This window comes from Triticum urartu, chromosome 3 (genome assembly GCF_003073215.2).
Source record: "Triticum urartu cultivar G1812 chromosome 3, Tu2.1, whole genome shotgun sequence".
Lineage (NCBI taxonomy): Eukaryota > Viridiplantae > Streptophyta > Magnoliopsida > Poales > Poaceae > Triticum > Triticum urartu.
The window spans coordinates 217,565,623-217,588,197 of NC_053024.1; positions in this window are offsets into that span (position 1 = coordinate 217,565,623).

The window sequence follows — 22,575 nt, forward strand, 5'->3', positions numbered from 1 at the left end:
ATGAGTGGGGGCATGTGATACCTAAGGCAGATTCAAAATTTTGAACCAGTGATCATAGCATCCGCATATCATATATAAAGGGTATTCAATGTTCGTTTCGTTTTTGAACATACAATATACTCCCTCCTATCCTTTCTAGTTTACATATAAGTTTTATGTGTAGTCAAAGTATATCTACTTTGATCAAAAAGGTATCAACATTCAACAACACCAAATCAATATCGTTAGATTCGTACGTACTCCTAGATTTGTACTCGAGATGGTTTCCAATTTGACTATTGACAAGATTAATAGTACATGAGATGTATAATGTGAAAATTATATCATTGGAAACTCCTTTCACATATGAATTTGACTGTATGCTTTGTGTAAGTTGCATGTCATATATTATTACTCTAACATTTGGTCAAAGTTAGCCTCGAAAAACGCATTAGACCCTGTATGCTTTGTGTAAGTTGCATGTCATATATTATTACTCTAACATTTGTGTAAGTTGCATGTCATATATTATTACTCTAACATTTGGTCAAAGTAGTATAGTGGAAGTGGATCCTCTGACGTAGGTATCCCCGCCTTACCCTCCCTTTCGGTCACTTACTGGCGGACCCCATGCTTGCTAGGCCCCGCATGTCAGTTACTCAATGGGTTCAGCCACGTCAGGGGATCCTCATCCATAGTATACTCCCTCTGTTTTTATTTACTCCGCATAAAACGGAGGGAGTGGTGGTATAATAAATTACGCGGGCGGGGGAGGGGGAGGGATGTTGGTTTGCTCTCAACTGCGGTCCCACAAGCGAGCGAAAACACAAGACGAAGCGCGTTCCATTCGGTGAGCGACGTGGAGGGTCCAGCATGCCGGGCTGCAACGCGAACGCGACAAGAGCGATGTACAGTCAAAACCGATTGACTGGTCGTCACCGGAACCACTATTCACACCAGAACCTTCGCTGCTCGGCCTACGCCAGCCACTGCCCTAAAACCACACCAAATCTCCAGCCCATTCCCCCACCTTTCGATCCCCTAGCCCGCATCAAGCGTCCCCTAGTTCGCCAGAAAATCATGGTGCGCCGCAAGATCACTTACTACAAGATGCTGACGCTGGAGCGCCGCGCAGAAATCGCATCGACGGTCGGCGCCATAGACCTCCGTTCGCAAGCTCGCTTTGCGGCGGGCCAATCCCCGAGTTCTCTGGAGCCAAGCTACGAGGAGGAGGAAGCCGATCCAATGTCCATGGCGGAGGTCGCGGCGCAGAAGGCCCCCGATGGGTATGAGACGATGGACGTTGACTTTGTGCCGGCGTCCGAGTCCCCCATGGTGCAGGCGGACCAGCGGTTCAACATGGCGATACTAAAGGAGGACTGGGAGGCAGAGGCTCAACTCGACGCGGAGCGCGCACATGCCGCTGCCATCGAGGCTCTCCTGCAGGCGGAACCGGATGTCGTGGATGTGAACCGGGCGGCGGAGGCTCAACTTGAGGCGGAGCGCGCGGATGCCGCTGCCATCGAGGCCCTCCTGCAGGCGGAACCGGACGTCCTGGACTTGAACCGGGCGACAGAGGCTCGACTCGATGCAGAGCGCGCGGATGCCGCTCTCATCGACGCCCTCCCGCAGGCGGAACCGGACGTCCTGGACTTGAACCGGGTGGCGGAGGCTCGACTCGACGCGGAGCGTGCGGATGCCGCTGCCATCGAGGCCCTCCTGCAGGCATAACCAGACGTCCTTGACTTGAACCGGGTTGTGCTCTCGTCCATGCAGAGCGCCCGCACGCTCCACTTGAACGAGTAGGTGGAGGCCGAGGACAACCACGATGCGGAGACACACGTCGGCAGCGATGGCTGGTTTGCGCCGGCAGCCAAAGACGACAAGGTCGTCTCTTTCCGCGAGCAGTGATAGTTTTTCTTTATGTTGTTGTTTTTATGGATCTTTTGCTGTGTAAAAACATATATTTATTATGCAAGTCGCCTGACTTGGGTAAGTCTACCATTTTAGGCGGTTGGATGAATATGCTACGTCTCCTAACCCTTCTTTCCTTCTTCCTCACCTCTTCTTCTTCCCCAACAGACCACCACATGGGCCGTACGGATACTCCCCAACATGCGGTTGGATAAACATACTCTATGAAACGAAAATCATGTGTCAGCGATAGGATGGCTGAGTTTGGTGTGTTCACATGCGACATCACATGTCAGTGAGGGTGCGTTCCCTTGGTTGGATTTGCGGCATGCAGGAGCGACTGTGTGATGGTGCGGTGCGACCGCGGCGTGCAGGAGCGACCGTGTGAGGGTGCGGTGCGACCGCGATAGCCGTGCGCAAGTGGACCTCCTTCCCATTTTGAAAACTTTAGGAAAGCTTGGCAAAAATGTGTGGCGAAGTTTGGCAATGCAAGGCCTAGACCCAAACAGGATAAGTACGTACGTACGAGGAGTACTAGTGTTAAAAAAGAAAGGCTGGGTTTTCCTTCGCGGGATTTAATCGATACAAATCCTTGTTTCACGTGTCAATTAATGCGTATTTTTTCTCCAAAGACCAAAGAGCTAACCATCTCACTCCTCATCGCTTGATTAATGCAGCGCCATGCAAACCAACCTTCTCACTTCCGCATGCATGCAGGGGATATTAATGTCCTTGGTTGCTAACCCCATCAATTTGGCCTCGATTAGTGTTAGTGGCCCTTTGAAAATTGTAATTTTGATATACTGGCCTTGTGTACAAAAAAATGGAGGTAGTAACTATATTTGACTTCCTTCCCCATTGCGGTGACGTCGACGATATTTTTTTAATTTTTTTGGTGGTTTGGCGAAGTGCGTTCGACAGAGAACACCATTGAGGGAGACCACGGTAAGTCGTTCGCAAGTGCCGCCTGCAAGCCGAGACAACCGCCTTATTTGCATCCAGGAAGTCCTTTACTAGTACTACTAGGAGTAACTAATGCGGTGAGATGGCTTCTCGAAGAAGATGATGGAGAAGCAGAGTCACCGAAGAGTGAAATGATGGTTGCTTCGTCCGTGCTTTTGTGATTTGACACCTCACTGCTTTGTGATTTGTGATAGAAGGGACAGGGGAGTAGACTCTGTGCTCTGTACTATACTACATGCATCCAAGCATGGGAGAAAGAGGAGAGACGTTGCATTTTTCTATTCCTTCAATCAATCAATCAATCAATCAGGGAGCTTCAGTAAAATCTTTTTGGCTTTGGCAACACCGTCCTCAATGGTTCCCACGATACCAAAAGCTATTTTCACATTTGGCTACACATTGTGGATGCCCTTAACTGTACCACTTGGTTTTGCTCCTGTGTGCTATCTATACAAATCTCAATTATATTGATCTAAAAAATTATAGAATCGAGATTAGTAAAAAGGAGGTGATTTTGCCGCGCGGATGGCGGGGGAGGTTTCTTATTTGAGCAATGCTACATCCACGTAATGGTTTATGTAAAGTTACGAACTGATGTGATGTGGGACTATTTGATTGGATTAAAGGAGAGGATTAGGCCCACCCCACCTGAAAATCAGGGGGGCATATATAGATTAGATGGAAAGTATACGTAGCACCTACATAGCCCTTTGTAAGTCTAGGATTAGGCTTCTTATTTTCGGAGGACGTTGTCCTGGCGGTTTGCTAACAGGCGGTCCCACGTGTCAGTGCTTTACCAAGACGATCCGCGTCCCACATGAGGCAGAACAACGACAGAAGCAACAGGTGGTTAAGTTGAAGAAGATGAGGGAGAAGCGGATTCAGCAACGAGTGAAATGATGGTTGCTTCGTCCCTCCAACTTAATTGCGGGAAAGGTGCAACTTTTTGATTTGACGCCTCATTGCTCATTACTACGCCGGCGCCATGACTGGGGTGCTTCACCCCGGCTGCTCTGCACTATATTCCGGTATGGCACGTGGACCTGGTAGCTTGATGTCCCACATGTCGGCGAAAGGGACTAGAAGATTTATGAAAGCGAGCGCTCCACTCTTACGACAAAGGAGTAGACGACACGATGACCCAGTGAACTGTCACTTGTACTGTATAGTACTATAGTTTTGCTGTTTTGCATGATCCATCGATACAAACCTGATTAAACAGGAAAGGGCGGGATTTTTCCCGCGCGGTAGATGATACTGGCCATACATTTCAAAGGCAATTTTAATGTATGCAAACTGAATAATTATAAGTAACAATATGATATCTAGTAAAACTAAAAACACATATGATTTATTGTGTTAGAGTGTAGTAGTAGTGCTGTATTGCATAGTTGTTAGATCTAACATGCGAGAACGTGTAGAGATGTAGTTTTGGAGGGCCTACAGAGAGAAAAGCGTAATACGGTCACCGAACTTCAGAATAAGCTGATTACGATAACTATATACGTTTTGCGGTGATTATACGGTCACTTGCTCACAGCTCAGCATCGGATTGCACTCTGTTGACCGGCCAAATAGTCTGCGTGGTGCCATGTTGACTAGTTAAATTGACCACATTCGTTGTGGGTCCCACCTGTCAGTTCACATAGGCAAAAGGTCAGATAAACACAAATTTACGCAGGCGCGACAAGGCTCCAACCCGTGCGCGGGAATCACCTGGCTGTGTATGTGTCTGTCAGGGCCTGGTGTGTGCGCATGCACGTGTAGGTTGAGCACTTGAGCGTGAGAGTGTGTGTTGGTCGTGTGGTGTACTGGTGTGTGCATGCATGCGTGCGTGTGTGCGTGTGAGTGTTGGGTGCGTGCGTGTGAGTGTTGGGTGCATGTGTGTGAGTGTTGCATGCATGCGTGGCTGCGTGTGTACGTGTGAGTGTTGCGTGGGTGCATGTGTTTGTGTGAGTGTTGCGTGGATGCAATTCGTGTGCATGCGTGCGTGTGTGTATAATCACCACACCACACTACTAGGGAAAAGCCTAGCAGCAGCGCGGGTTTTGGGTGTATCAGTAGCGTGGGTGCCCGCGCTACTGATACGGCGCCACAGCTAACTTGTAGCAGTAGCGCGTATTGGCACACACTACTGCTATACAAGGTTAGCTGTAGCGTGCGTTGCAAACATCGCTACTGCTAATTAGCTATAGCGGGTCCTATACCCCGCGCTACTGCTATTACTTTCAAAAACAAAAAAATCTCGATCCCGTGCGTGCTGTCAATGGCAGCAATGGTAAGGTCTAGCGATGATTGGCATCGCCGGAGGAATGAACGGACAGCGGAAGACCAGATCCAGCAGTGGCTGTTGGAGAGGACCCGTTTCTATGGCAGAGCCAAGCCGTGGCGTGGGGCTCCTCTTCCCGACCATGCCAGATAGCTCCGGGTCATCCATGGCGATGACCTGCACGGGCATGGACATGGGAGGGTGAGTCAAACCAGAGGGAGAGAGAGAAAAGGAGAACCGAGGGAGAGAGTAAGGTGATGTAGGGAGCAGTGGAGCTACTCACTGGTGGTGAGGTGCTCCAGTGTGGTGGCGCGGGGCGGCGGCCTCCTAGACGTCGGTGGAAGACCGGCGAGCTCCTAGACGCCGGTGGCGCGAGGTGGCAGCCTCTTTCAGCGCCATGTAGGAGGATGGGTGCATGGGCAAGAGGTCCATGTGAGAGCGTATGGGAAGTGAGAGGAGAGAGTGGTGGAAGAGAGGAGGGATTTGGGGGAGGAGATGGGGATTCGGCCGAGGATATGGCGACTTCACCTACCTCGTACTTAGTAGTAGCGAGGGGTATAAAACCACGCTACTACTATCAACTTAGTAGTAGCGCGGGTTTATACCCCTCGCTACTACTATGGCATGTGTCGGGGGGCACAGTAGAGACCGCTTAGTAGTAGCGAGGGTTAAAAACCCGCGCTAGTACTATCAACTTAGTAGTAGCGAGGGTTAAAAACCCGCGCTACTGCTAATTAGCAGTAGCGCTTCTTTTTGTGCCGCGCTGCTGCTAAGATTCTGTGTATAAGGTTTTCCCTAGTAGTTCCAACTCCTGTGTGTTAAAACAGACGGCTCAGCATACCAATACAAGGCCACCTTGTCCGCTGTGCCCGCGGTCATGACTTCGAACCACCGTCCAAATATTTTTTTGTCGTTTGTTTTCAGTCTTACTAGCAAGATGCCCGTGCGTCTCACGTAACATCAAGATGCATTTGTATGACTTGTTTATCTTGTGAGACAAAAGAATGAACGAGGGAAGGCCTTATTTGCAAATGTGGAGAGGTGTGTGGGTACCTTTTTGCAAAATTGCCATAGTTTCTTTCCTATCCGTCAGATATAAATCGGACGGCCTATATTGCAGGATGGCAGGCACACCATCATCACCAACTCTGTTTTTTATAAGAGTGTATTTTATGTATTTTATAAGAGTGTAGATGTAGAGTAGATACAAGTCGACAGGTGGGCACGATGGTAGTGAGATAATGTGATGCAACACTAGAGGTGCCACGTGGAGCGTTTAACTGGTCAACTAGTCATGTCATGAGCAAATACAGAGTTGTACAGTGAGCCCGTGACTGCATAATAACTACTAAACATAAATGGTGACCGTAATGAGTGGATTCTGAAGTCCAATGTACATATGTGCTTTTGCTTCAAATACAATGATCGTCATTGCATATATCGCGAGAGAAAGATGAAACATGCGTGAATTTTCTGGGGGCTTACTTTTAGAGGACCTGGAGATAGTTTTGTGTGCATACGTGAAAGGGGCGTACAGGGGGTATGCGATGGAGAGAGAGATGCTCTTCGTTTCTCTTTATTATGACTAACTTTGTATATAGTATAAAAATATACAAATTCACAATGCGGAATAAATATCATTGTGGGCACCATGCAATGCAAATTAGCGTTCGTACTCCTCCATATAACTTTGTAATGTTGTATATATGTAGAAACTCTAAAATAATTTTTTGGCCACACTTTATTCAAAAGGAATGTTGTATGCGAAATAAACGTGAAGAGAGGGCTTTTTAGATCAATGGGGTACGTGATGTAACATGTGTGAATGTGTAGTTGATGCATTTGGTGGGGCCTAGAGAGGTATGTGTGTGTATTACGTATTCGAGAGAGGCATGGATAGAGGGGCCGACGGGGGTGTGTGTGGGAGAGATAGCACGAGAAATGAGAGTGGTCTAGAGAGAGAGAGACGAATATAACGTCACGACAAGAGATTCCATTCCCCTGGGTGTGTATATGCAAGGGGGGAGGGAATAGAGGCAGCAGGAGAAATTTTCTATGTGTGTGGTGTTTGTGTTGGTATGTGTGGGTGTGAGAAGATAACGAGACGTGGGGGTAGAGGGTGTGTCACCGCGTGAGGTTCGGTGGGTCGAGGTGAGGCCCTTCGTTCTGTTCCGTCCTGTGCCACATTGGTCGGCCCGTGATGCATTTAGGAAGACCCATGGATGACTAGTCATACAAGACAAAGATAGCAGAATTGTGAAGGACTCTGTGTCCACTGACAAAGCTGGCTAGGATTTGTAACCCTAGGTTCTCGGACTAAGGTAACCCCTTCATCTCTGATATTACTATTCATCCAACCTAACTTTAAGGGGCATCCTACAGAATGCTCTGCTAGAATCATACTCATCGATTAGGAAGAGAGGTGTGAGACAATGTGTGAGAGACAGGCGTAAAGATAATGTGCGTACATGAGACACGTAGGCAGGTCCGTGTATATAGAAAGGGTCGATGAGGATTGTGCGTGTGTATGTTTGCGAGAGGAAGAGTGCTTGTGATAAAGGTTAGTGAAAACAGTTGAAAATGACGAGAGGGAGGGAGGGTTATATCTAGAGCATGTGTGCGAGAAAGACACCTCGGGAGAGAGTGTGTGAGCATGTGTGAGAGACCACCGATGGAGAGTGAAACTACACGTAAAAGACTGCTCTACACATTGATTAAAGATATAAATTGTATCCAAATATTAGGATGGGATCATGATATTTGCAATTCGCGTAAGGAGCAGTCATTGATCCATCAGACATCTAGATTCTATCGAATTTGAGCATGTCTATGTTATTATTCGACACAATTGATCCACATAGTTAGTATTTTGAACTCCAGACAATGCATCGCTTTAGCAATCGAATATAAATGTGAGTATAGTTCATGTTGTGTGTGTAAAGCACATTATACATACGAAAGTTACACAATGGACATTATAAATAGCTACTACCTATGAACTAGCATACATTTGAATTCAACTTAAGGTGGTTTAAAAAAATCGAATTCAACATGAAGTCCATTCAATTATTTGAATTTGATATCATGGCATTTGTAAACCATACCTAAATTATGGGGGCACCAATCTTTGCTCTGATTTTGTACATAATAGCATATGTAGTCGTGTACAAAATAGATTCCAAATTTAGCTCCTCCATTCCAAAATAATCGTAGTTATAGGATTTTCAAGTGTCAAAATTTCAAAAAGAAGCGGATAATTTAATGTTGTTTTCAAACATACAAGGTCAAATATAACGTTGTATATTTAGGTCAATCCTCATAGTTCAAGAGTACTCTAAGTGTGAATGCTTGTGTTTCAAAATTTCGAACAAAGCGCCAAAAGGGCCTCTACTCGCCCGAAACCGCGTGAGACCAATGTTTGGTAGTACAAGTAAATTACTTTTCTTATAACTCCGACCCGTGAAACCTACCGGCCCGACGTCCAAAGCTCTAAACCGGGGTAGGTTTGTAGCTTCATCTAGACGCCACGCAACCGCGTCCGAAAAACATTCATACACAAAGGCCGCCTAAGCACACATGCGCACGGCCAAAATCGCTCCCGCCTACTATTTGGGGCACCTGGGATTACCATCCTACCCCTGACCCGCAGTAGGTCCGAAATTTAAGAGGGGGGCAAAGTTTTTACTTACCCCAAATTTAAAACAAGCGCATCCCATCTTCTGTTCAAAAAAGCCAAAAACAAGCGCATCCCAGACCGAAACATGGTTCCCCCCACCCGTCCGATTCCCCATTCGTACTCCGTGGGCGCCAAAACTACCTCTCCACCAGCCGCGAAACCCCAACGTCCTCCGTCTACCACCCCATCCCACCCATCAACCGCCGCCCTCCTCCATCATGCCAGAGCCGATACCCCGACGTCGTCGTCCACCGCAACCTCAACCACAACGCCCTCCACGGCTAGTAGTTGAAGCCGAGGCCGAGCCGTCCGTACCCGAGCCAGTTCAACCACGCCGTCCTGCGCCTCACCGCTGCCGCTCCAACTTCGCCACCCTCCACCGCACCAGAGTTGTTCCTGCTACGCCGTCCTTCGCCGCCTCGGATCTGCTTCCCCTCCGCCGACATACAACCACGGCAACATAGTCAACAATTTGGCCATGGGTTCGTCCAAGCCTGCACCCTCCAGAACATCGGTTTCCCGGTAAAAAGAAGAAAATCGGCGTGACTTGTGGAGGTGACCACACTGGCAACCGAAAAAGGTACTCCTCTTCCCTTATTCGTGCAAATCTTACATCTCTGCTTGCACGGTATTCATCCCACAGAAGACACTAGTTGACCGCTTCTTCTTGATACTAGATGTTCCGAGTAACTCGCGATGCACAAGGTTTCTCCTCATATACTATTTCACCTTAGCTAGAGGTCCGTCCCCCCCTAAATTTCAATTTCTGGCCACTTGATTCCCAATTAACGGAAGCATTCCCCGGTGTAACAGGCGCTAGTACGCCTATTACGCCGGGGAAGCAGTGCCTTGGTGTTTATCTTAGGGCGTGTGCAGCCTAGAGCTACTGGCGCCAGATCTGGAGGTCGCCCGGGATTAAAGGGATGGCCTGGGGGTGCTGCCAAGCACGGCGGTGGTGTGAGGTCGATGGGAGGGCGGGGCGGCGGAGGCAGGGGTCTGGGCCGGTGGTCGCTGGCGGTTCGAGAAAGATCGTCAAGAGTGACTGGCGGGAGGTAGACGAAGGCCATCTGCCCGTTCCTTATAGATGGGAGAGTTCATTAAAAAAATCGACTGACCTATTTATTTTCAGTCGACTGTTATCTTAGATATGACCACGTGTGGTGGTGTGCTGGAGGAGTACCTGCATTTCATGTGCTCATATATTACAAAATCATACAGAGTAGAATCTAATTTTGTTTGCCATGCAATGTTGTAGAGCTATCATATGTCTCCTGTCATTTATTTTTTAGCCACCTGCTATCTGCTACTTTTATAGTGCACTAGTTCTGCACACACTTCACCCCTACTCTCACTGTTGTGTTTTTATGCAATGGTATTTCAGACTCTGCTGCCATGAGAGAAGCCAAAAAGAAAAGAGAGAAGTCGCTCCAGTTTGGTGTGCGGCTAGGCAGTTTGGTGTTTCAACGCTTTAAAGGGTGTAGTGTCAGCAGATGGAGACGGGTCTGGAGTTGATGACCTCACTCGCAATGAACCACCATCCCAGGTGCTTGCTTTAACTTCGCGGTGTCATATGTGGTTGCATGTTCTATATGGTGTCTAGCTTCTATTCGGAAGGCTGAAGTCGGTAAGATAAGGAAAGATATTTTTTACATGAACCACCATCCCATGAGCACCAGAAGACAAATAGCTAGTCAGGGCACTGGCCGAGCAAGTGACAAGCCCAGCAAAGATAGGCATCACCTGGAAGCCAACTAAAAAGCTGCGATTGTGGTGAAGCAGCCCGCCTCCCACCAGGCTCTCGGGTCCTAGATGATCATGCTCACCACTCCAGCCAGATGTCTAGCTTTTATTGCTTCCAATTTGGTTAAATTGCATCTGCTTAGCTTACACGTTATACCTTTGAATATGACACCCGTCGCTGTTTTTGCTACATACTAGTACATCTGTGTATTAACCATGTTCTTACATCAAACTAATGTTCTTGTGTATCCCTCATCAATCACTTATGACGAGGCAGGCAGGCAAGGGGACTACTCCTCATTTAAAGAATGCAGCGTCAGCCTCCCGACATGATTCTCAAGAAACAGAAATGCTAGATGAAGATAGTGAACGTAGCTCTGTAGTTGATTACAGCATTTCCCCTACACTAGCATCGCAGGTGCTTGCTCTAACTTGGCAGCGTGATATGTGGTTGCATGTTGCATATGGTGTCTAGATTGTAATTCTTCCAATCTGGTTAAACTGCATGTGCTAGTCTGCTTAGCTTATACATTATACCTGTTAATGTGACATGCCTTCCTGTATTTAGTACATAGTACATCTGTCTATTAAGCATGTCCTTACATAAAACTATTGTTTTTTTGTATCCCGCATCAATCAACATGACGAGACACCTTTAGTATATGCAGTGCGATATTAGTTGCATCTTTCATATGATTTATAGCATGCGCTGCTTCTAATTTGTTGAAATTCCATTTATGATGGGACGCTTTTAACTTGGCAGAGTCATATTGGTTGCATCTTTCATGTGGTGTCTAGCTTGCATTGCTTCTTATTTGCTGGAATGGTTTCTGCTTAGTTTACACAACAGTTGTGAACATGCCATGCCGTCCTGTTTTTACATATTCCATCCTGGTATCATGTGTTTGCCTTACATCAAAGTAGTGATTGTCAGTATCATGCATGAATGAGTTCTGAAGAGAGAATTTTATTGCTTTTTCTTGTCGGTTTTACTTGACAATTCAAAATCAATAAAGCGGAAGGAAGTTAGCAAGGCAGCGGATAAAGGTGCTCCTTCCGAACGGAGGGCCTCTACAGTTTCTACTCCTCCACACCCCAGATGATTTCCAAGACAACACATGCATAGACACTCAACAAAGCTGTGTTTATGATGAGCACGTCTCCCCTAGTGCAGCATCACCGGTGCTCCCTCTAACTTGGCACTGTTATATGTGGTTGCATGTTATGTGTGATGTCTAGCTTGTATTGCTTCTAATTTTGTTGAATTCCATCTGCTTACTTTACACATTATACTTGAATAAGACACGTGTTCCTGTATTCTAGAACATACAATATCTGTCTATCACACCATGTTCTTACATCAAATTACTATTATTATGTAACCTGCAACAATCACTTATCATAAGACACGTTTGACTTCGGAGTGTGATATAGGTTACATCTCACATTCTTTTCTAGCTTGTATTACTAATTTGTTGAAATGGCACTTATGACGAGACAATTTTAACTTGGTAGAGTGATATTCGTTGCATCTTTCATATGGTGTCTAGCTTTCATTGCTTCTAATTTGTTGAAATGCCTTCTCCTTAGTTTACACATCATAAGCTGTGAATATGCAATGCTGTGAATATGCAATGGCACTAATGACGAGAGACCTCTAACATGGTAGTGTGATGTTGTTTGCATCTTGCATATGATTTATTTCTTGTACTGCTTCACATTTGTTTAAATGCCATTTATGATGAGACACTGTTAACTTGGCAGAGCGATATTTGTAGCATCTTTCATATGGTGTCTACCTTCCATTGCATTGCTTCTAATTTGGTGAAATGTCTTCTTCTTAGTTTACACATCATAGTTCTGGTTATCTCTTCCGTCCTGTTTTTCATACATATTACATCCTCCTATCATGTGGTTGTCTAACATCAAAGTTCAGTTCGTCTGCATCACGCATCAATTTGTTCTGAAGAACTAAATTGTTATTCGTTTTTCTTGTCGGCTTGACTTAACATGGCACAGAGAAAGAGGAAGAAACACAGAATGGCAGGGAATGAGAAGCGGATGAATCCTGCAGATTCTGCTGGTACTGATGGTGCAATAGAAGGTCAAAGTCCAGCAGAAAATTCTACAAACACGGCATCCCATGCTACACGAGTTGCAAAAAAAGACAAACAGAAACAAATAGCTGCCACCAAACAAGCAGAGACAGCCCTAGTTCTTGCAACACCTACCACAGTACTACCAGCTGCACGACGTACTCGTGCGTCAACTGAGCTAGCAGCACGTTCCCAAGCTCCCTTGCCACCTGACACTACTTCCCAAGCACTCTTGACACAAGACGAGTTGGCAATATCAGATGAACCTTGTGAGCTTCAACAGCAAGAAGGTAGTTGCTGGAGTCAAGTTACAGTTGCATGCTTCTTTATATGTAGTCTCACAGTTTGATGTACACTAACACTTCCTATGTTTGTTGTTGGACTAGCACCTAGGTGCAAGAGGAAACAAACATCAGGGATAATGCTCGATAGGTTAACTAAATCTAGAGGAGGAAGAATGGAGATCCGTTTTGAGGCAGGTTTAAAAAGGCCACGTGATGCTACAGAGTCAGCCAAGTTAGTATCAGAGGCAGCGGTTGCTGTTAGGTGTCATGTACGTATCCTCCCAACATGGATTCAGTACATGAATGACAAAGACGAAACGAAACCCAATTCAACACCTTCATCGACCATTTATCTGTAGGTATGGTTATGTATGGAAACTAGTAATATCGTCTTGCTCTGCCCCATACTTTCTAGGTTGCTGATAATACAAGACTCCCATAATTTTCAACAGATGAGGTTCAAGTTGGATAGCCAAGATGATGCAACCAGACAAGATTGCACCCCTATTTTCAAGTCTGCTTTGCGACAGTATCGGTATAACTTGAGGAAAACTCACTTTGAAGGTAAGGCTAACAGTGAACTTTCCCAAACATCTCCAGTGGAAAATATATCGGATGAAGACTGGAGGGGCCTTGTTAAACACTGGTCTGATCCAAAGTATCAGGTACATTATATATATGTGATCAGATCACATGTTGAAGTCCCATTTACGCATGTGTCACACAAATCTATCTTCTTGTAGGTGAACTGTTCAAAGAACAAGGCCAACCATACGAAAGTGAAATTCCAACAGACGACAGGATCTCGTAGCTATATTGCACACTGCGAGGCTCTCGTAATTAGCTGTTGTTTCACTCTTTTCGCTGTACCATATTATCAGATCTATATTGACTTGTTCGAAATGCAGAGGAAAGCCCGCAAGGACCAAAAAGTACCTGAACCAAATGCTATGGAAATCTTCAAGGACTGTCACACCACCAAGAAGAAGGGCATGAGTACACCAGTCAAAGCCTTTGTTGTAAGTCCTTAGTCCTCATGCCTTTTAACTACTACTTACTCTGACTTGTGCCTTGAACTTCATGGTTTGCAGCCAATGTCTATTACTCTTTTCAATTTTATACACAATTGTCTTAGCGTATCATTGCACCTTACAAGGTTTAAAAGAGAGGAGTGATGTTCCTTTGATCTTGACCCGTAATCTAGTTCCATGATGGACTTGCCCTCACAATGTTACAATTGCTTGTTTGTCTGTTCTTAGTTGTTTTGTGATATGAATGATGTCATACTATGCTTACCGCATTATAAACTTTGTCTCTTTATCCTTAGCCCTCAATACAATGTGAAGAAATAGACAATACATTAGCGATGGTACATGGTCATATGTTTGGAACCTGGTTTTATTATGTACTTTGCAATGAAATACAACTAATATTTTACATGGGTTCACCAGAATAAGTTCTGTATATAGACCAAAGCTATTTTGTTTGGTTTTGCTGCCTCCTTAATATCTTCTATTCTAGTACTACTAATGTAAAACCTCAACTTTTCAGCGAGCTATAGAAAAAATGGTGGAACCGCCACCTTCTAAAGGTGGCGAGGCAACTATGACCGCAATGTCAACTCTTGCTGCAGTGGGTCAGTACCTGTCCACTAACAGTGTCAAAAGCACGTTCCTGCGTAATACTGGGTTGGTTGTTAAGGAAATATCGTCCAAACTACCTCATGATCAAGATATACAAGCTCAAAGCAATGTTGTATCTGCACTCCAGACACAAGTCCATTCCCTAACAGAGACCCTTTGTGATCAAGGAGAAACATTGCTCCATGTCGTCAAGATATGCATGGTTTTCAAACCAGACTATCAGACATTTGCTATGTTGTTCAGGAGCCTAGGGGAAATGAAGGCGAGGGTTATGGTGCTCCATCGGACAATACAGCATGAAAACGTAACAGTCAGGTCAAATGAACAGAGCTTCTGAACTTCTGGTGGTGCATTTATTTGCTAGACTGTTAAGTTTTATGCCAACCTTCCTTTTGTTATATAGTTGTAATTTGTTTTGGTGTGATACAAAATTTATTCTTAACGTGCAGCCACCGGCTGAAGAAAACAGCAAGCCATTTTTGTATAGTGTAGGGTGTTCCCTATATTTGCACTGGTGGCGATCTTTGATGCCGAGTGGATGTAATCTGTGCAATCGCCTTAATAGCCTAGCGTTAGTTTTGGCCTTATTTATTTCCTAGTCTTCTTTTTTCCCTTGTTTGCTAGTGGCCGCAACTACCATGGGCCATATACAGGTCGTAGGATCCATGGGTCTCCTACGTGTCGTCGATAAATGGGTCTGTAATCGGTGGGCCTCGAGCCGTCGGATAAATGGGTCTACAAGGGCCGTAATCGGGCGTAATTGGTATCGGCCCAGCACGGTAACAGGCTGTTAACAGGCCGTAGGACAGCAAAGGCTTAATTCTGTCACAGGCATAACGGGTCGTTAATGGGCCAGAATATAGGACGGGCTGGAAACGGCGCAACGGGTTAACAGGCCAGAAACGGGCCGACTCTTGCCATGGGCCCAATTTGGCCCATTAGGGTAACATGCCAGTAACGGGCCGACTCTTGCCATTGGCCGAATTTGGCCCATTAGGGGAACAGGCCAGTAATGGGCCGACTCTTTCCATGGGCCGAATTTGGCCCATTAGGGGAACATGCCAGTAACGGGCCGGAAGTAATCGAGGGCCGAAAAGGAGCCCAAGAACGTATGGGCCGTCAATAGGCCGAAAGCTAACACAGGCTGGAAACGGTCCATGTAAATCACGGGCCGTTAACGGGTATAAATAAAATTACTGTTCATTATGGGCTAGAGTCACCGTGGGCCTGTAAAGGGCCGAAAGATACGAAGGCCTCATATGGGCCGAAAGACGTCGTGGGCCATACATGGGCCAAAAGTGAAATGGGCTGGTGTTATATTCGACGGCCCACATGACGTTGTTGGGCCGATTTCCTTTAGGGCCTAACGGGCCATGAGTTAACAGGCCATAAAATGGGCTATTTGCGAAGAGACCGTTAACATGCTCTTCATGGGCCAGCCCGTTAACTTTTGACCAAGTCAAACGGGTCGGCTTTGTAAGCTAAATGGGCCAGTGGTGGGCTGTGGCATGTGTCGACATAATAGGCGCCTATCTGACCCACTGACGAGCTGACACGTGTTTCGTCCGGCCAATAAGAATTTTACACGTGGAAATTTCCCATTGGTCGGGGCTGTTAACGGGTTATCGGATCCAAAACCCGACCCGATAGCTTAACGGCGTTCCGTTACGGTGGATGCCACGTGTCGGTAACCCTTGAAGAAAGCACTTCTGTGACGCGCGATTTATCGTCATGGAAGTGGACACTTCCGTGATGATAATTTTGGTAATGTCATGGAACACTTCTATGACAGCACAGGTATGACTATCTTGATTCTGTCATAAAATCGTCATGGATGTACATGCATGACAAAAACACGACCTACTGTGACAAACACGTATCATCACGGAAGTGTATTTTTTTTTGTAGTGAACTTGTCGACATCCAGAAGATAAAGATCATCAGAACGGCGAGAAGGACTCCGTGGTTGACCTCGCTGAGACCATCATCGACCCTGATACGCCAACATGAAAGAAGACGACCTGAACACGTGGGAGGTACCTCTGAATCTAGCCTACATAACCTACGCGGCCAAGGACGCATACGCATGCTACGACATGTACAGGCAGATCTTGGACATGAGGGCGTGTCTGCTTCCCGTAACCGACGAGTACACGGACAGCCGCAGCGTCATGATCAAGCGTGCCAGGAAGGTCTAGATGTTGTACTTTATCTGTTTATAAGCACCTTTATCATCTGAGTGTTTCATGCATTAGCCTATGTGTCGTAATTATCTTTGAAATATTTTTTTAAATTAACCTGATTGTTTTTTAGTGGCCATTTTCTTATGTATCTAAACATTACGATGTTTTGAGCTTTTTTTTGTAGCTATCTATTCGACTTCGTGTTTCTATAGATTCGTGTATGGTAATCGTTGTTCGACTGTTTCCGTTTACCTAAGAAAAACGCAGTAGTTCACCTTCGCGCGGCCCGTGCTGTTGAACTGGCCTGCTCTTCTCCAAATATTCGCCGCCTCCGAGGTGCACCCCAAGCGCCAGGTCTCGGGTCGATGACACAAACCAATGGGACGAACCAATATCGCCTTTGTATTTCTATATTTTGGTTCCGAGTATTTCATCCTTTTCTATACAGTATCTGCATCAAGCTACGGCGTTGGGTCAGGAAAAGACACAAACACCCGCCTCTACTACGGCTGTGGGACACATTGCTGCGGCAGGTGCGGCAGCATTCTGCGCCAGAATCTCGGCAGACGGGGCTCCCAGGCACAGCCTACAAACGTAGCAGGTAGACGCGGACAAGAGTCGCCCTCGGTAGTTCTCCTGTCCTCTAGCGTCTTCGTCCCCCGCCGGCCGCTCGGTTCATTTCCGGTCCGGAGATAGGTGGACGTTGTGCCCTAACGCGTGGTGCTCTGCTGCGGCGCGCGTCCTCGTCCAGGGCCTTTCCTGGCCGTTTCCCGGTTGCTTCGTGGCTGTGGGCCACAGTAGACAACTGTATAGGGCTTGCCCAGTTAAATCAAGGCAAAACTAGGCATGGACCTGGTGGTGCAGACCGGGATATTAGCTCTCGACGAAAAGCTTGTCCACACGAGGCCCAAGCGTAACGGAATGAGGCGCCGAAATCGGTAGCCAAACTTTTCGTCGAGCAGGCTAATTATCCCGGCCACCAGGGTCCAGTGGCCTAGGATGGATCCTGTGACTAGGTCTCCGGTCCGCGGTACAACGGCGGAGAGAGCGCGTCGTGTTACCCCTCTAAGCCCGCCCCGAGGTTCATCGGCCGGCAACCGCTCGACGCCACGGGGGCGCAAAGAGCGGCATACGGACCCCGATCGGAGGCCGTGTCCAGGGCAACCGTGGATGTTCATATTGCGGGCGTGGGTGCGCCGGTCGCAGCGGTATTTCGTGCCGTGGCGGGGTGGGCCCGGGCGGCCCGTGCAACGGCCAGCCGTGTCCGTGCAGTTGTGCCCAGGAGTGTGGCGCCTGCGGGCAGCGCTCCCGCAGGGTGAGCCGAGGCACCGTCATGCCGCGGCGGCCAGGGGGCCTGGGTGCGCCGGGGAGCGCCGCGTAGTCCGGGGGAGGGGCGGATGGAGCCGGCCGTTAACGTTATCGTTATTGCGCCCCGGCGGTGTGGGCCGGGTGGCGCTCAGCGTGGGGGGATGACAGTTAGCCTGGCGGCAGAAGGATGAGGTTTGCCGGCCCGGCATTGGCACATTCATGGGCGAGTTACACTTCAGGGAGTAGATGACGTCCCGTCATGGGTTTTCTGGCTTGGCAGTGAGATAAAGTATGTTATCTTAACGTGATTACAGGAGCCACCGTTGCGGCTGAGCAACGTGGGTTTGCCATATTGATTAATGTGAGACTAATGCAATAATGAGTGCGTATCGTGTTCTGGGCCTGTGAAACGCAGATGGTTACCTAAGGCAAAAGCCTGGAGAGGGCTGTTACTGGGCCTATAACGTGCTGTAGTATATGGTAATTAAGCCGATGTGGAAGAATAGCTTTGTGTTACGACGTTAAGGCCGGTACAGAGTCGGGATGATATTAGCCTGCATACGGCTGATTTACGATGTACGAGCACGACCGGCCTTTCATCGGCGTGAGACCGGATCTACGCATATGGCTGGAGTGGCCAGATAGGGAAAAGAAATGGAATATAAGGCACAGAAATAGCGATGAGACAATCCTTGGTAAAAGTGGATGATAGGAAGTATAGGTGTATTTCAGTGTGCGCGTAGCATGTATGAAAATTACAATCAAAAGTGATAAAATTAGAAGTAGGCAAAAAGCCAAAAGAAGTAGACATTAGGACTATATGTTTATTACTGTTGTTAGGATAATAAAGTATTGCCTAGAAAAAGAAATGTTGTGAAATGCGAAATGAGATTGCATGTTCCTTAGTTTTTTTAGGTGTGGGAATGGATTTTGGAGGCGAGAATCTGGTGGTGTAGACATGGAAAAAAGGAGGCAGTTGGAGAAGGATTAACAAATAGAGGAATCTTTTGGCCATGTTAGTGGACAGTATGACGAGCAAGAGTGACTGGGGGTTATAGTTGCGGAGTGAGATAGAAGTGGCGTCCACATTTTCAGAGGAAAGTGGAATTGACAATATAGAAAAATAAAGGGTAAACAAAGATGCTGTGTCTAATAGATTTGGTGACATCGTAAAGTTATTTTGCAAATAACTATAACCGTTAAAAATGATGTATCACGAAGTTTTTATTCCTTAATGATTGAGGGAAAATGACAGATTTATACTGAGTAAAGTCATAGTGACATAGTCACAAACGACAAGAAGACAGAATTGAAGGTGTGGACAGTCAGCATGAACGATAAGGGTCATAGTAGGAAATACCTCTCTTTTAATTGTAGGGATGACTAAATTGTGTAAATGAAAAGAGTAATAGTACATGGATGAAAATGAGTGATAAGCCAAATAGAAGTAGAGTAGTTAAAAGGAGCGGAAGCGGATTAAAGAGCTTTGAGGTGTAGTAGCTTCTGGCGGACTGAAGATTTCACAACGTTTGGTTAAGGTTTTTGGTCCTTGCGGGCTTTCCTCTGCATTTGGAACAAGTCAAAGATAGATAATATGGTTACAGCGAAAAGAGTGAAACAACAGCTAATTACAAGAGCCTCGCAGTGTGCAATATAGCTACGAGATCCTGTCGTCTGTTGGAATTTCACTTTTCGTACGGTTGGCCTTGTTCTTTGAACAGTTCACCTACAAGAAGATAGATTTGTGTGGCACATGCGTAAATAGGACTTCAACATGTGATCTGATCACATATATATAATGTACCTGATACTTCGGATCAGACCAGTGTTTAACAAGGCCCCTCCAGTCTTCATCCGATATATTTTCCACTAGGAGATGTTTGGGAAAGTTCACTGTTAGCCTTGCCTTCAAAGTGAGTTTTCCTCAAGTTATACCGATACTGTCGCAGAGCAGACTTGAAAACATGGGTGCAAGCTTGTCTGGTTGCATCATCTTGGCTATCCAACTTGAACCTCATCTGTTGAAAATTATGGGAGTCTCATTATCAGCAACCTAGAAAGTATTGGACAGAGCAAGACGATATTACTAGTTTCCATACATAACCATACTTACAGATAAATGGTCGAGGAAGATGTTGAACTGGGTTTCATCTTTGTCATTCCTGTACTGAATCCATGTTGATACGTACTGACACTACTGACCGCTGCCTCTGATACTAACTGAGTTCTGTCTCCATACTTTTTCATAGAACGAGCTCAGAGGTATCCGTTTACAATGGTCCCACGTTAGCCTCAAAATAACAAATAATACCCACGTCAAATTAACTCATAAGATTTAATGATACGGCAACCGCTGCCTTTCAAATACTACCTTGGCTGACTCTGTAAGGCAATCACCATAGTGTGCTATTTTTAATCGTACAGTTGACAGAATTCTTACAAAATAATAAATATTTACTCAAATGGTTATATATAATTCTTGGCAAGTTATCCGTAGCTGATTGCGTACATAAGCTGTAAGATTTACTGACCAGTTTGCAGTTCCTCCTTCGATTCGTTACCCGGCATGTCCCTGATGTGTTAATGTTGTTTCGTCTTTGCCTACCCTAGGTTAGTACAAGCCGAAAATTGGTATAGTGTTTAGTGTACAATCAAACTGGTGAGGCAATATAAGAAGTGCCTGTAACTTGTATATCAGCAACTACCTTCTTAAGGATTTCTCCTTGTTGAAGGCTAAGTTCATCTAATTTGCAATCTTTGTGTTCTCCGTCTAGCCAACATGATATTTCACCAATGCGTTGGAAGTCAGCCCCAGCAAGTCACGGAATTTCCAGAAAATAGGTCGAAAGGGCTTCTATTAAATTCTACATATATATAAGGCTGCTAGGTGGGTGGAGGAGCTGGACTAAGGGGTCCTCGGGCGGAGGGAGCTTGGGACGTCTGCTAGCTAGTTGACGCACGTCCGGCCTGTATTCCATGGGAGGAACTGATGGGCTATGAGAATGAAGGCAGGCCGAAGAGACTTAAGTCAGTACCCGTGTCGGATTGAACCCCCCCTTTCCCCAATCTTCTCGTTGGCGTGGAGGCAGCTTGGCGAGAGATGAAAGATCCCTTCTATTGGTAGACCTCAGTAGTACGCACGAGTAAGTCGTATGTAGTACTGTGGTAGGTGTTGCAAGAACTAGGGCTTCTCTGCTTGTTTTGGTGGCAGCTATTTGTTCTGTTTGGCTTTTTTTGCAACTCGTGTAGCATGGGATGCCGTGTTTGTAGAATTTTCTGGCTGGAACTTTGACCTTCTATTGCACCATCAGTACCAGCAGAATCTGCAGGATTCATCCGCTTCTCATTCCCTGCCATTCTGTGTTTCTTCCTCTTTCTCTGTGCCATGTTAAGTCAAGCCGACAAGAAAAACGAATAACAATTTAGTTCTTCAGAACAAATTGATGCGTGATGCAGACAACTGAACTTTGATGTTAGACAACCACATGATAGGAGGATGTAATATGTATGAAAAACAGGACGGAAGAGATAACCAGAACTATGATGTGTAAACTAAGAAGAAGACATTTCACCAAATTAGAAGCAATGCAATGGAAGGTAGACACCATATGAAAGATGCTACAAATATCGCTCTGCCAAGTTAACAGTGTCTCATCATAAATGGCGTTTAAACAAATGTGAAGCAGTACAAGAAATAAATCATATGCAAGATGCAAACAACATCACACTACCATGTTAGAGGTCTCTCGTCATTAGTGCCATTGCATATTCACAGCATTGCATATTCACAGCTTATGATGTGTAAACTAAGGAGAAGGCATTTCAACAAATTAGAAGCAATGAAAGCTAGACACCATATGAAAGATGCAATGAATATCACTCTACCAAGTTAAAACTGTCTCGTCATAAGTGCCATTTCAACAAATTAGTAGTACAAGCTAGAAAAGAATGTGAGATGTAACCTATATCACACTCCGAAGTCAAACGTGTCTTATGATAAGTGATTGTTGCAGGTTACACAACAGTAGTAATTTGATGTAAGAACATGGTGTGATAGACAGATATTGTATGTTCTAAGGAACAACGTGTCTTATTCAAGTATAATAGCAGCGGGGTAATTCAACAAAATTAGAAGCTGCTAAGAAAAGGAACACGTCTTATTCAAGTATAGCTATGTGGTAATTAACCGGGTAGATGGAACATCGTGACCTCAACAAAATTAGAAGCAAATACAGCCTTATCTCACACATAAATACAACCACTATATACAGTGCCAGTTAGAGGGAGCACGTGATGCTCGCATCTAGGAGAGGACGCTCGATGTTCCCTGCCACATAAAACGGCTTTGTTGAAATGTTGCAGTCGATCCTAGACGCACAGTTCGGGACCCCCTACCCGAGATCCGCCGGTTTTGACACCGACATTGGTGCTTTCATTGAGAGTTCCACTGTGCCATGGACGAAGGGCTCGATGGCTCACCTTGTCCTTAAAGACAACATCACCTCCGGGGGAGGTCTGGC